This window comes from Thunnus thynnus, chromosome 10 (genome assembly GCF_963924715.1).
Source record: "Thunnus thynnus chromosome 10, fThuThy2.1, whole genome shotgun sequence".
NCBI classification, from domain to species: domain Eukaryota; kingdom Metazoa; phylum Chordata; class Actinopteri; order Scombriformes; family Scombridae; genus Thunnus; species Thunnus thynnus.
This window is the reverse complement of record NC_089526.1, coordinates 370,766-383,265: the sequence shown is the minus strand read 5'-3', so window position 1 is coordinate 383,265 and position 12,500 is coordinate 370,766. Positions and strand designations below refer to the sequence as shown.

General features: G+C 42.9%; 1 long non-coding RNA gene across 1 annotated transcript; it reads left to right on the top strand.

The window, feature by feature from the left end:
* Positions 1–4,473: 4,473 nt before the first annotated feature.
* On the top strand, positions 4,474–10,241 carry LOC137190693 (uncharacterized). Its single transcript, XR_010930273.1, has 2 exons — positions 4,474–7,125; positions 7,356–10,241. It is a non-coding gene; the product is annotated as an uncharacterized lncRNA (long non-coding RNA).
* The last annotated feature ends 2,259 nt before the right edge of the window (positions 10,242–12,500 follow it).

Below are 12,500 nucleotides of genomic sequence, written 5' to 3'. Positions count from 1 at the left end.
AATGTTCAAATGATCCAATATTTCAGCAAAAATCAAAGATTAGAGAAAAAGTCCAAAAACTGAAAACAGATTTGTGTATCAGAACTTTGTTTTTTCTTCTTTCCTCTCCCATTAATCATCTCACCACCCCTCAGATTTATCTGCTGACCCTTTGGAGGGGCCCGACCCCTAGGTTGGGAACCACTGGACTAAACTAGCTAACTGTATATAAAGTAGTGTAAACTAGCTCCACCTCCAGCAGCTACAACAGTAACATGCTGCTCTAACACTGATGCTTCACTATTAATAATCTAATGATGTCATATATAATAATATATCAGTCAGAGGGACCAAACCACTACTTTTACTGCAATACTTTAACTACATCAAGCTCATAATACTTATGTACTTTTACTGCAATACTTTAACTACATCAAGCTCATAATACTTATGTACTTTTACTGCAATACTTTAACTACATCAAGCTCATAATACTTATGTACTTTTTTTTCATGCAGGACTTGTACTTGTAATGGAGTATTTTTACATTGTTGTATTAGTACTTTTACTGCAGTAAAGGATGTGAGTTCTTCTTCTCCTGCTGAACTCTGGAAATGTTTTTAATATAATCAAAATAAAAACATCTTGATGTATTTTAATAATTTTTACTAAACAATATTTGTTTCATTCTTAAACACGCATGAGGTTTAAATTATAGTTTTTAAAACTATAATTAAAGCAGAACAACTGTCTGCAGAGATAAATGATTCTACATCACGTCTCATATTTTCAGGTTGAAAGCTGCGGTGCCACCGTGAGTGTGCACAAAGTGTGCATTGCAGTGAACACAGCGGCCTGTAGGTGTGTGATACCTGATCCAGGTGAGCAGCCGTCTCCGTGCAGGGCAGCAGCGGCAGGTCCTTCAGGAACGCCTGCACCAAAACAAACAGGTTATGACAAACAGCTTCCAACATGGCCGCCGACCTCCAACATGGCCGTCAGCGGAAACACGAGTTTGGTCTCACCGTCTCTTTCAGGACGCTGCTGTAGTTGTTGAGCGCCGCCTGCAGGTCCTCGATGACGCTCTGCATCTCTATGTACATTAAGTCCGTTGGTAACGCCATACCAGCAAAAAGCTCCGCCCACAATCCCAGCAACAGGAAGAACAGGTACCCACAATGCACTGCAGCAGGAAGAACAGAAAACACACAAAATATAAACAAATTTAGCTGATGAATGGAGGGAGGGAGCGGCGGGAACAAAAGGTTATTTTCTGATAGTTTCACGTCGTTTGGCTCTGAAGCAGAAAAAGCATCAAACAGTGAGCAGACGATCTATTGGAGACAGATGCTCGCTGCATTTCTGCTTTTCATTCACTCATCACAGCTCATCAGCAGGAAATATAAAGAACAACATGACACATCTGTGTTGTTTCCTCATGTGTGAACGTTGCGTTTCATCTTTAGCTCCTCATGAGTCTCATCTGCATCTGGTTCCTCAGATGGAAACACAAACAGGAAGTACAACACAGACTTTTACCTCCGGAGTAGTTCCTGTGTTTCTAAAGTACCGGAACGTCTGGTGGAAACAGCCTTTTAAAAACTGTTCAAACAGAAAAACCCCAAAATCTCTAAAAAGAAACAAAAAAAACACAAAGCTCTGTAGACGTTTCCCATGATCCTCTGCAGCTGAACAGTTCCTGCAGCTGAAGAAGAAGAAGAAGAAGAAGAAGAAGAAGAAGAAGAAGGTTAAACTCACTTGTTGTCCTCTGGATGGAGGGATGAAGCAGCTCTGAGGATCAGCTGGTTTCTGACGAGGTCCTGGTCTGCTGGGTGTGCTGGGTCCTGGTCTTATTTATGCTCGGTGTATCTGGAGGGAAACCGTTTTCTTGGAAAAGTGTCTCAGCTGTTCTTAGAAAGTTTGACATCAGTTTTCTGCAAATTCAGATTCTCATCTGTGAGTCAGACTGAGGGCGTGCTGCTCCTTCATCATCATCATCGTCGTCATAACCGTCGCCATCATCGTCACTCAGGTTTCTGTTGAACTGCACGTTTCATCACTGAGTGACTAACAGATCCCCACGAAGCTGTTTCACATGTTTTTGGTTCCTTTCGTGTTGTTTTCAGTTTTGTTCTTCAATGAAAACTCTTGAACCAGTGACGTCACTTTATTTTACAGGTTTTTACTGATTGGAGTGATTGTCAGGTATCAGTTAATGTTCAGGACATTTCACAGTGAGGATGGTGCAATCTGTTACACAGTCAGTAAGAGCTGATTCATTATATTTGAGTTCATATGTAATAAATTAATAACTCAGTTAACATGTTAAACTCTCTAACGAGCAGAACAAACAAAAAGAATCTAAAACTACACAATGAAAACTGAATTATTTCTGTCTGTTAAATAATTGTCAATAATTTATCAAATGCAAATTAAAAATGATGTATGAAATATAACAACCAACTAAAGCAACGTAACACTTTGTGAAACAGTCGGAGAGTTACTGACGTTAAACTTCAGGTCCAAATGGTTTTCACTTTTAGATCTTAAAGGATGAAAAGATGATTTCATACAGTAACAAAACTACACTGAAAAGTTCAAAATCTATTTTATTTTCATTATTGTTAAAATTAAGATCTATATGGATCTCTATACACTGAGATCTGACACACTGCTACACGCAAACTGAACCATCTTAACACTTAAAATAATAATTAGAATAATTTGAGTCAAATTGCAACATCCTCTCTGTCCTAAAAAGTTAATGAATTAATTATTGTTAATTACTCAGAAAGCTTTGAGGAAATTAGTATAAACATTTACTTTTAGTATAACATTTACTACGTATGTAAATGTTCTTATACTCAAATATAAAACTCACAAATTTACTGTAACAAAAATATGTTTTTATTTCTCCCAGAATACTATAAACATCCCAACAAACACAAAGTTGTGTGTGTAAATAGTTTTACATACAGAACAAATAGAAAAATATTGTGTTTACAGTAAACACTGTATCTTCTGCACATGTATCTTCTGCACATGTTCTTCTGCACATGTTCTTCTGCTCATGTATCTTCTGCACATGTTCTTCTGCACATGTATCTTCTGCACATGTATCTTCTGCACATGTTCTTCTGCTCATGTATCTTCTGCACATGTATCTTCTGCACATGTTCTTCTGCACATGTATCTTCTGCACATGTTCTTCTGCTCATGTATCTTCTGCACATGTTCTTCTGCTCATGTATCTTCTGCTCATGTTCTTCTGCACATGTATCTTCTGCACATGTATCTTCTGCACATGTTCTTCTGCACATGTATCTTCTGCACATGTATCTTCTGCACATGTTCTTCTGCACATGTTCTTCTGCTCATGTATCTTCTGCTCATGTATCTTCTGCACATGTTCTTCTGCACATGTTCTTCTGCTCATGTATCTTCTGCACATGTATCTTCTGCACATGTTCTTCTGCACATGTATCTTCTGCACATGTTCTTCTGCTCATGTATCTTCTGCTCATGTTCTTCTGCACATGTATCTTCTGCACATGTATCTTCTGCACATGTTCTTCTGCACATGTATCTTCTGCACATGTATCTTCTGCACATGTTCTTCTGCACATGTTCTTCTGCTCATGTATCTTCTGCTCATGTATCTTCTGCACATGTTCTTCTGCACATGTTCTTCTGCTCATGTATCTTCTGCACATGTATCTTCTGCACATGTTCTTCTGCACATGTATCTTCTGCACATGTTCTTCTGCTCATGTATCTTCTGCACATGTTCTTCTGCACATGTATCTTCTGCACATGTATCTTCTGCACATGTTCTTCTGCACATGTATCTTCTGCACATGTTCTTCTGCTCATGTATCTTCTGCACATGTTCTTCTGCACATGTATCTTCTGCACATGTATCTTCTGCACATGTTCTTCTGCTCATGTATCTTCTGCACATGTATCTTCTGCACATGTTCTTCTGCTCATGTATCTTCTGCACATGTTCTTCTGCACATGTATCTTCTGCACATGTATCTTCTGCACATGTTCTTCTGCACATGTTCTTCTGCACATGTATCTTCTGCACATGTTCTTCTGCACATGTATCTTCTGTACATGTTCTTCTGCACATGTATCTTCTGCACATGTTCTTCTGCTCATGTATCTTCTGCACATGTTCTTCTGCACATGTTCTTCTGCACATGTTCTTCTGCACATGTATCTTCTGCACATGTATCTTCTGCTCATGTATCTTCTGCACATGTTCTTCTGCACATGTTCTTCTGCACATGTTCTTCTGCACATGTATCTTCTGCACATGTTCTTCTGCACATGTATCTTCTGCACATGTATCTTCTGCACATGTATCTTCTGCACATGTTCTTCTGCACATGTATCTTCTGCACATGTATCTTCTGCACATGTGTCTTCTGCACATGTTCTTCTGCACATGTATCTTCTGCACATGTTCTTCTGCACATGTATCTTCTGCACATGTTCTTCCGCACATGTGTCTTCTGCACATGTATCTTCTGCACATGTATTGCAGGGATCATGTGCATTAAGAGAGACTCTGTGCACATTTACGCACCAGGCACAGCAGCAACAAAATAACATTTTATGAATATTTGTTGAACAGATGTTTGGACGGAGGAACACGAAGCACAAACAAGTCGACATTTCAAGGTGTTTGGTTTGTATGTGACGGTTGTTAAGCTATTATATGTATTATAGGCTAATAACAGATTATCAGCATATTAAACATAACACAGAAAAAGGGATGTGAGACGTTTTTAGTCGGGGGGGGGGGGGGGGGGGGGAATGGCGCAGAATAACAACAATCATAACAACATTAACAACAGCAGCAGTCAGGGAAGGACGCCATCAGGACTGTGAAGGACCGTGAAGGCTCGGCCCGGGACCCGGGGTTTCCTGTGAGATGAGAAAGCACAAAGAACTCCGAGGAAGAAGCAAAGTTAGTGACATGCATTGATGTTACATGAATGCATACAGATGGAGAGTAGGAGGAGGAGAGAGGAGCTCAGTGCATCATGGGATTTCTAATATATTGCCAAGTGGTAATATATGCAGACTAAAAAGAACTGGGCCTAAGATAGAACCCTGTGGACACCACGTCAGGTCTATTCTTTGGCCACAAAGAATTGTCGACCAGTTAAATAAGACCTGAACCAGTTAAGAACTGCGTCAGAGAGACACGCAGTGTTCCAGTCTGTGCAGCAGAATAATGTGATCAACTGAGATCTAACAGGACAAACAGATTCTTCTCATTAGTGTTCATTCTGAGGTCATTTACGACTTTAGAGCTGTTTCTGTGCTGCGATGAGCCGACAACAGCACTTTACTTTACACACAGTTGTGTTCACTGTCGTTGTGAATCTTCTGTGAAACTTTTAGTACGAGGTGTAAAAAGCTTCACACATAACTCAGCGCTGCATGACATCATCACACTACACAGTTTTATACTAGCAGGAAATGATGTAATCATCACTTAAAGCAGAAAAAGGCAACAAATGTTTTGTATTTTCACCCTCCGTTTTCTCTGTGCAGTGCATTGTGGGAGAAAAGTTTCCACCAACAGCTCACTCAGGAATGTGCTTTTTTATTTTGAATGTTTGTTTAGATTAAACTTTAACCCTGACCCACCAGAACAGCCGACAATAAGTTAATGTAATAATAATGTTTATTAATATTAGTGTTATATGATGCTTTCTACCTCCAGCATGTTTTCCAACTGTTTGAGTAAAACATGGAGTGCTTTTATGTCGTGTTTTATGAAGTTTTATTTTTGTCAGTGAGACGTCTTCATGAGCTGTTTTTAGCTTTTTACATCACCGTCAGTCCTCGAATGCATCACATTTGTTTTCTTGTTATTTGTGGACATAAATAAACTAATTGAGGCAGAATCATAATAAAGATGTCTGGATGTTTTTTTCTGGATGTGACCACAGGAACCTCTTCATCATCATCATCATCATCTTTATTCAGATTTCTGTTGAACTGTTTCATTAGTGACTCATGTGATGTCAGAGAGACACTTACAGTCAGAGGTAATAAAACCTCGTTAACTCTTTACTTTCCGTTACATCAACACTCCCTTCAGTTCCTGTTTCCTTTCCTTTCCTCGTTTCCTTCCTCGTCTCCTCTTTTCTTTCTTTATCTCCTCATCTTTTATTTTCTGACAGTCTCCTTTTCTTCCGTCTTTCTTTCTCTTCCTCCTCGATCATCTCATCTGTGTGTGACTGAGTGAAATATTCAGACCGTAGTGATTCTTCACGTCTGCTGCATCATTTCCACACATTGCCTCAAAATCACAAACATGAAACATTTTCCTTCATCTTTCTGTCTCATCTTTATTCATTTATGTTGTTATGAACGAACGTCATCCTGTCTGTGTGTGTTTAACGGTTTCAGTGATGACTGAAGCGCTGAGCCTCGTATTTCAGATTTATTTATTTGCTGCTGGATTCTTCCGTCGTATTTCATCAGAGAGTTTATTCCCTTCGTGGCTCAGGAGCTTAGCGGGGAAACGGTCACATGGCGGCCGGCGCCGGGCTCTGGATGTGAAGCCGTGTCGTCGCTCGCTGCTTCCTGCTTTGTGAGATCAGAATTCGAGGTCGGAGTCTAGATGTCAAACAATAATGCTGCACATATTCAGCATTTAATTCAATCAAAGCTGCCACTGAACTAATCAAACACCAGCAGCTGATCACTGAACTCTGCAGCTACTGACAGTGAAAGTAAAACCAACTGTGATAACTCTCTTTTCTCATAATGATCAGAGTTATTGATCTGCTGATTGATAATGAGCTCATCCTAGGATGGGAATTTCATCATTTCATCATTTTTACTGGATTTTTGTCATTTGTTTTTCTTTTTTGGTTTGTTTTTTAACTTCAGAGTAAAATTCAAACTGGTTCAGAACAAAATTTCAAACAATGAAAAATATATTTTCAGCGATATGTCCGACATGAGAGGAGATGTTTCTGTTTTTAAAATAAATTCGTTTTATATTTCTTGTTTTTCTTTTACAGTGAGGCCCAGGGAAAGTTCACAGCAGAGCCAGGAGGAGATCCCGAGGTGAAGAACGGAGCTCGGTGGGTCCAGGTTGGGAGATGAAGCGAGGTCCAGGAGACGAGGCCGGAGGGCAGAGCAGACGAGATGAGGCGAGGTCCAGGAGACGAGGCCGCAGGGCAGAGCAGACGAGATGAGGCGAGGTCCAGGAGACGAGGCCGGAGGGCAGAGCAGACGAGATGAGGTGAGGTCCAGGAGACGAGGCCGCAGGGCAGAGCAGACGAGATGAAGCGAGGTCCAGGAGACGAGGCCGGAGGGCAGAGCAGACGAGATGAGGCGAGGTCCAGGAGACGAGGCCGCAGGGCAGAGCAGACGGAACTGCAGGGAAAAGGTTCAGACTGTGTATGAAGCAACAAACAACTAGCAAATAAGCTTCGGAACGAACAGCTGGAAGTGCAGCACCGACTCAAGCAGAGGCTACGATCTGGCAGAATATACAAGCAGGATGAGGTGCAGCTGGTGATGCTGGAAGGAAGGAAGAGCCACTGGAGAAGTGACAGTTAGGAAGACATGGAAGCAGGTGTGGAGGGAGTGTCAGGGGTGACAGCAGAAGGGTCCAGGATGAGGCAGCGGGTGACCCAGCAGCACTCCTCAGGGCCGTATCCCTCCCGATCCACCAAATATTGTAAGCTGCAGCCCCTGCGGCGCACATCCAGAATCTGTCGGGCAGTGTAGGCAGGGTGGTTGTCAAATAGCTGAGGCAGTGGAGGAGCTGCTGCTGGGGGGGACAGGGGACTGGAACGGACTGGTTTGATTAGGGACACATGAAAGGTTGGATGGACAGCAGAGGGGTTGATAACATGGTCGATGTCAAAAGGTCCAATGAAACGAGGGGAAAGCTTTTTAGACTCCATTTTCAAAGGAATGTCCCGAGATGAAAGCCGTACCTTTTGGCCTCGGGTATAGCTAGGAGCTCGGTTGGAGCCACGCAGGGGGGCTGCACGAGCCTTCCTCCATGTGCGGCAACATTCAAAAGGCATACCCGATGAGGCATGAGTGATGGAATCAAGGGCATACTTCACCCATGGCAACTGGGAACTCCAGTGGGACTGGTTCGCAGAGGTCACACAACGTAGTGCTGCTTCCAATTCCTAGTTGGCCTGCTCGGTCTGGCCATTGGACTGAAATCCAGAGGAGAGACTGACAGTGGAACCAAGAGCTGAGCAGAAAGCTTTACTTGAGAAATGAACCGGGGTCCTCGGTCAGACACGATATCAGAGGGGATGCCATGTAAACGGAGCATGTGGGTTACCAGAAGGTCAGCAGTTTTCCTGGAGGATGGAACTGATTTGGAGAATCTGTCAATCATGGTGAGGATGACTGAGTTACCGTCAGAGGGAAGAAGTCCTGTGTCGAAATCCAGAGCAATATGAGACCAAGGGTGGCTGGGAACTGGCAGGGGATGAGGCAGACCCGTGGTGGGTTTAGTTGAAGTCTTGTCCTAGTGTCCCTCTCCATAGTGGGCCACCAGAAGCGCTGACGGAGGAGGGCGAGAGTTCGATTCACTCCAGGGTGACAGGTAAGTCTGGTTGAGTGGCCCCACTGGAGGACATCTGAGCGGACAGAGTCTGGAACAAACAGAGAGTTAGGTGGACCGTTACCTGGATCAGGCTGGTTCTGGCCTAGCAGACAAGGGACCTAATCTCCCATCTCCTGGCCCTCCAGCCAGTGACGCCATCCAGGGCCAGTTTCACTGCCAGAAGTTCATAGTCGCAGATGTCATAGTTCCTTTCTGCAGGTAAGAGTTTCTGAGAAAAGAAGGCACAAGGATGAAGTTTTTGATCAGCAGGAGAATGTTGTGAGAGGACTGCATCGACCCCGATGTCAGCTCAGGGTCTGGATGAGTGAGAACCGGGGCAGAAGTGAAGCGATGTTTGAGTTCCTGGAACTCAGGGGTCCAACTGAATGGAGTGGAGGTGAAAGTGAGGGCAGTGAGGGGAGCTGCCAGGCGACTGGAGCTTTGGATGAAACGCCTGTAGAAACCCCAAGACAAGCTGCAACTGCTTCAAGTTTGTGGGTTCTGGCCAGTCAGTGACAGCCGTTACCTTGGCAGGGTCCATTTGCACCTCTCCCTGTGCAGTGACATATCCCAGGAAGGACACAGTAGAAGCATGGAATTCACACTTCACAAGATTATTTTCCAACAGATGTTGGAGTACCTGACGAACGTGCTGGTGGTGAGTGTCGAGGTCCTGGGAGAAGATAAGGACGTCATCCAGGTACACGAACACGAAGCGGCCAATCACATCCCTCAAGACATCGTTAACAAGAGACTGGAAGACAGCAGGGATGTTAGTCAGGCCAAAAGGCCTGAAGGCTGTCTTCCACTTGTTTCCTTCCTTAATGCAGACGTGGTGGTAGGCGTCACAAAGATCGACCATAGCTCCATGGAGAGGAGAGAGAGCAGAGTGGCAGGGGTATTTATTTCTCACTGTGATGTTGTTTAAGCCCCGGAAGTCAATACAACGTCTAAGAGTGTGAAAACCCTCCAGGACCTGATGATGCCTGCAGCCAACGAACCCTGGATATATATTTACTGGTGAAAAATCAAACAATAAGACGTGTGACACTTACAAACAAACAAACCAACAGGTTCATGTGATCTGTCTCTACTGCCATCAGCAGTTTGAACCAAACAACAAACTGAAGTGAAGGAAGAATTTAGTTTTAATGTGTTAAAAGTCTGCACAGCATCACTCATAAAGCTAATTCAAACATATTAATAACTTAATATAATGTAACAGGTGTCACCAAAGTGCAAAACAATCTGATCATTACACACATCTGTGTGAAGGGAAAGTGATGATAGATGATGAAGTTGAACTCTGAGGAGAGAAATCAGAAGGAAACTGACTCACCTGCTGACTGACAGTTTAATTAGGTTGAAGGAACTCAGGCGTCACTTTTTACCTTCCTACGCTTCACTGGAAATTCATCTCACACACACACACACACACACACACACACACACACACACACACATACACACACCTGTGCAGGTACGAACATGCTGATTCGCTCTGCAGGAGATTTTTACTGGCAGCAGTAAAAACTCTCCTCAGCTGCTCATCAAAGTTATTCATTCATTCACTCGTTCAGCCCTGCAGCCTGTCTCTGGGAACAGAGGTTACACTTACATATGTTTTCTTACCACACAATAAGAACAATCAACAGATTAATAGATAAAAATATATTAGAGATGTTTCTGATCGGTTCCCTGCAGGGATCAATACTGAGTCCACATGTTCAAACTCTTCAACAGCAACAATTCAGGATTCAGGATCAGCATTCAGTGACTACATACATTATACACTATCAACCATTAAACTACATAAACACAATCAAACAGTGATGTAATAACCTCATATTGATCCTCATATGCTGCCTGATTGGATATTGAACTGTGCAGGTGATCAATCATAATGTTTAATTTGTTCTGTAACATCTGTTCAAGAGGTTCTGAAATAAACATAAAAATACAGTAAAACACAGCTGAGACTCTGCTGTTTATTAAAGTTCACTGTGTTTGCGCTTTTAGTCACAAGGTGAAAACCATCAGCTGCGTGTTGGACGCTGGCAGGATGTGATGAGGAGACACTTTACTTATCAAACAGTGAAGGTTTCAGAGACGTCTAGAAAGCTGCTGACCTCATTAAATCCTGCGTATAAATCAATTAATGCAGCAGGACGATGAACGGATCAATCAAAACATATAAAAACCCTAAAACTGTCTGCTGATGTTACATACGGTGGCCCCCTCAGGACAAAACAAAAGCTGTTTCCTGTTTGGAGCACTCTGTGTTGATGTTTGTGCTTTTGTTTTTGTCCCTGAGAGGCCACCGTAGTTGTAGGAGTGAAATGTTACATCTGTAGTTTCAGCTGCTTGAACACAATGTTTTTCCTTCATGATGTTTCTGTGGTTGAATTTAAAGGTTTTTATCAGGATTTTACAACAAAAACACAAAATACAGTCAAATAGAAGCAGATTGTTGTTGGTCTGTTGCGTCATCTTTAATGACACATCTGTGGGATTTCCACGGACACATGAATCAGACGTGTGTCAGTTACGCTGTAACTGACTGATGCAACGCTTCCCTGAACCGATCCCATCCCATCCCGTCCCATCCCGTCCCATCCCGTCCCATCCCGGGAAGATCACAGGAAGTGCACAGGTACCTGGAATACCTGAGTGGGCAGGGCTTCTAGTAGGTGTAACAATATATTCTTTAAATGTGGCGTTGTAATCCATCATGTGGACTGAAGAGGTCCTGGATCAGATCCTCCAGAACTTCAGTCTCAAACAGAAATGTTGTGAACAGACAAACTGATTGATCACTGATTGATTGATCCTCATTGAACACACTCTGTCTTATTGTTTTCTGTTAATGACTTATTTTCCTTTTAATTTCATTGCATTCATGTTTTGTTAATGTGTTTATTTGATTTCTTTTTTAAGTTGTGTATCTTCTCCAGTGACGGAGGCGTCGACACCGTCAATAAAGAGTCCAGTTGATCTGAACATCAGTTTATTCTGTTTGTGACACATTAAAGAGTTTCAGTTTGTCACTAATCAAATGTGTTTTAAGTTATTTACTGAGATGTAAATGAGCTGCAGCTCGTCTGACTGATGATGAAGGTGTTTGATGATGATGATGACGACGGCACAAACCTCACTGACTGAAACATCATCACCAGATGAGAACTGAGACTGTTGCTGCAGTAAACTCTGCGTTCAAGTCTCAGATGTTTTATTTCAGACTCAGTTTCTGCTGATAAACCAGCTGCAGCAGATATTCGTCTCATACGTCGCGTCTCTGAACACAAACGCCGTCAAACGCGTTCTGCAGTAAACGCATCAAACGCGTTCTGCAGTAAACGCATCAAACGCGTTCTGCAGTAAACGCCGTCAGACGCGTTCTGCAGTAAACGCATCAAACGTGTTCTGCAGTAAACGCGTCAAACGCGTTCTGCAGTAAACGCATCAAACGTGTTCTGCAGTAAACGCGTCAAACGCGTTCTGCAGTAAACGCGTTCTGCAGTAAACGCGTTCTGCAGTAAACGTGTTCTGCAGTAAACGTGTTCTGCAGTAAACGTGTTCTGCAGTAAACGCGTCAAACGCGTTCTGCAGTAAACGCGTCAAACGCGTTCTGCAGTAAACGCGTTCTGCAGTAAACGCGTTCTGCAGTAAACGCGTCAAACGTGTTCTGCAGTAAACGCGTCAAACGCGTTCTGCAGTAAACGCGTTCTGCAGTAAACGCGTTCTGCAGTAAACGTGTTCTGCAGTAAACGCGTCAAACGCGTTCTGCAGTAAACGCATCAAACGTGTTCTGCAGTAAACGCGTCAAACGCGTTCTGCAGTAAACGCGTCAAACGCGTTCTGCAGTAAACGCGTTCTGCAGTAAACGTGTTCTGCAGTAAACGCGTCA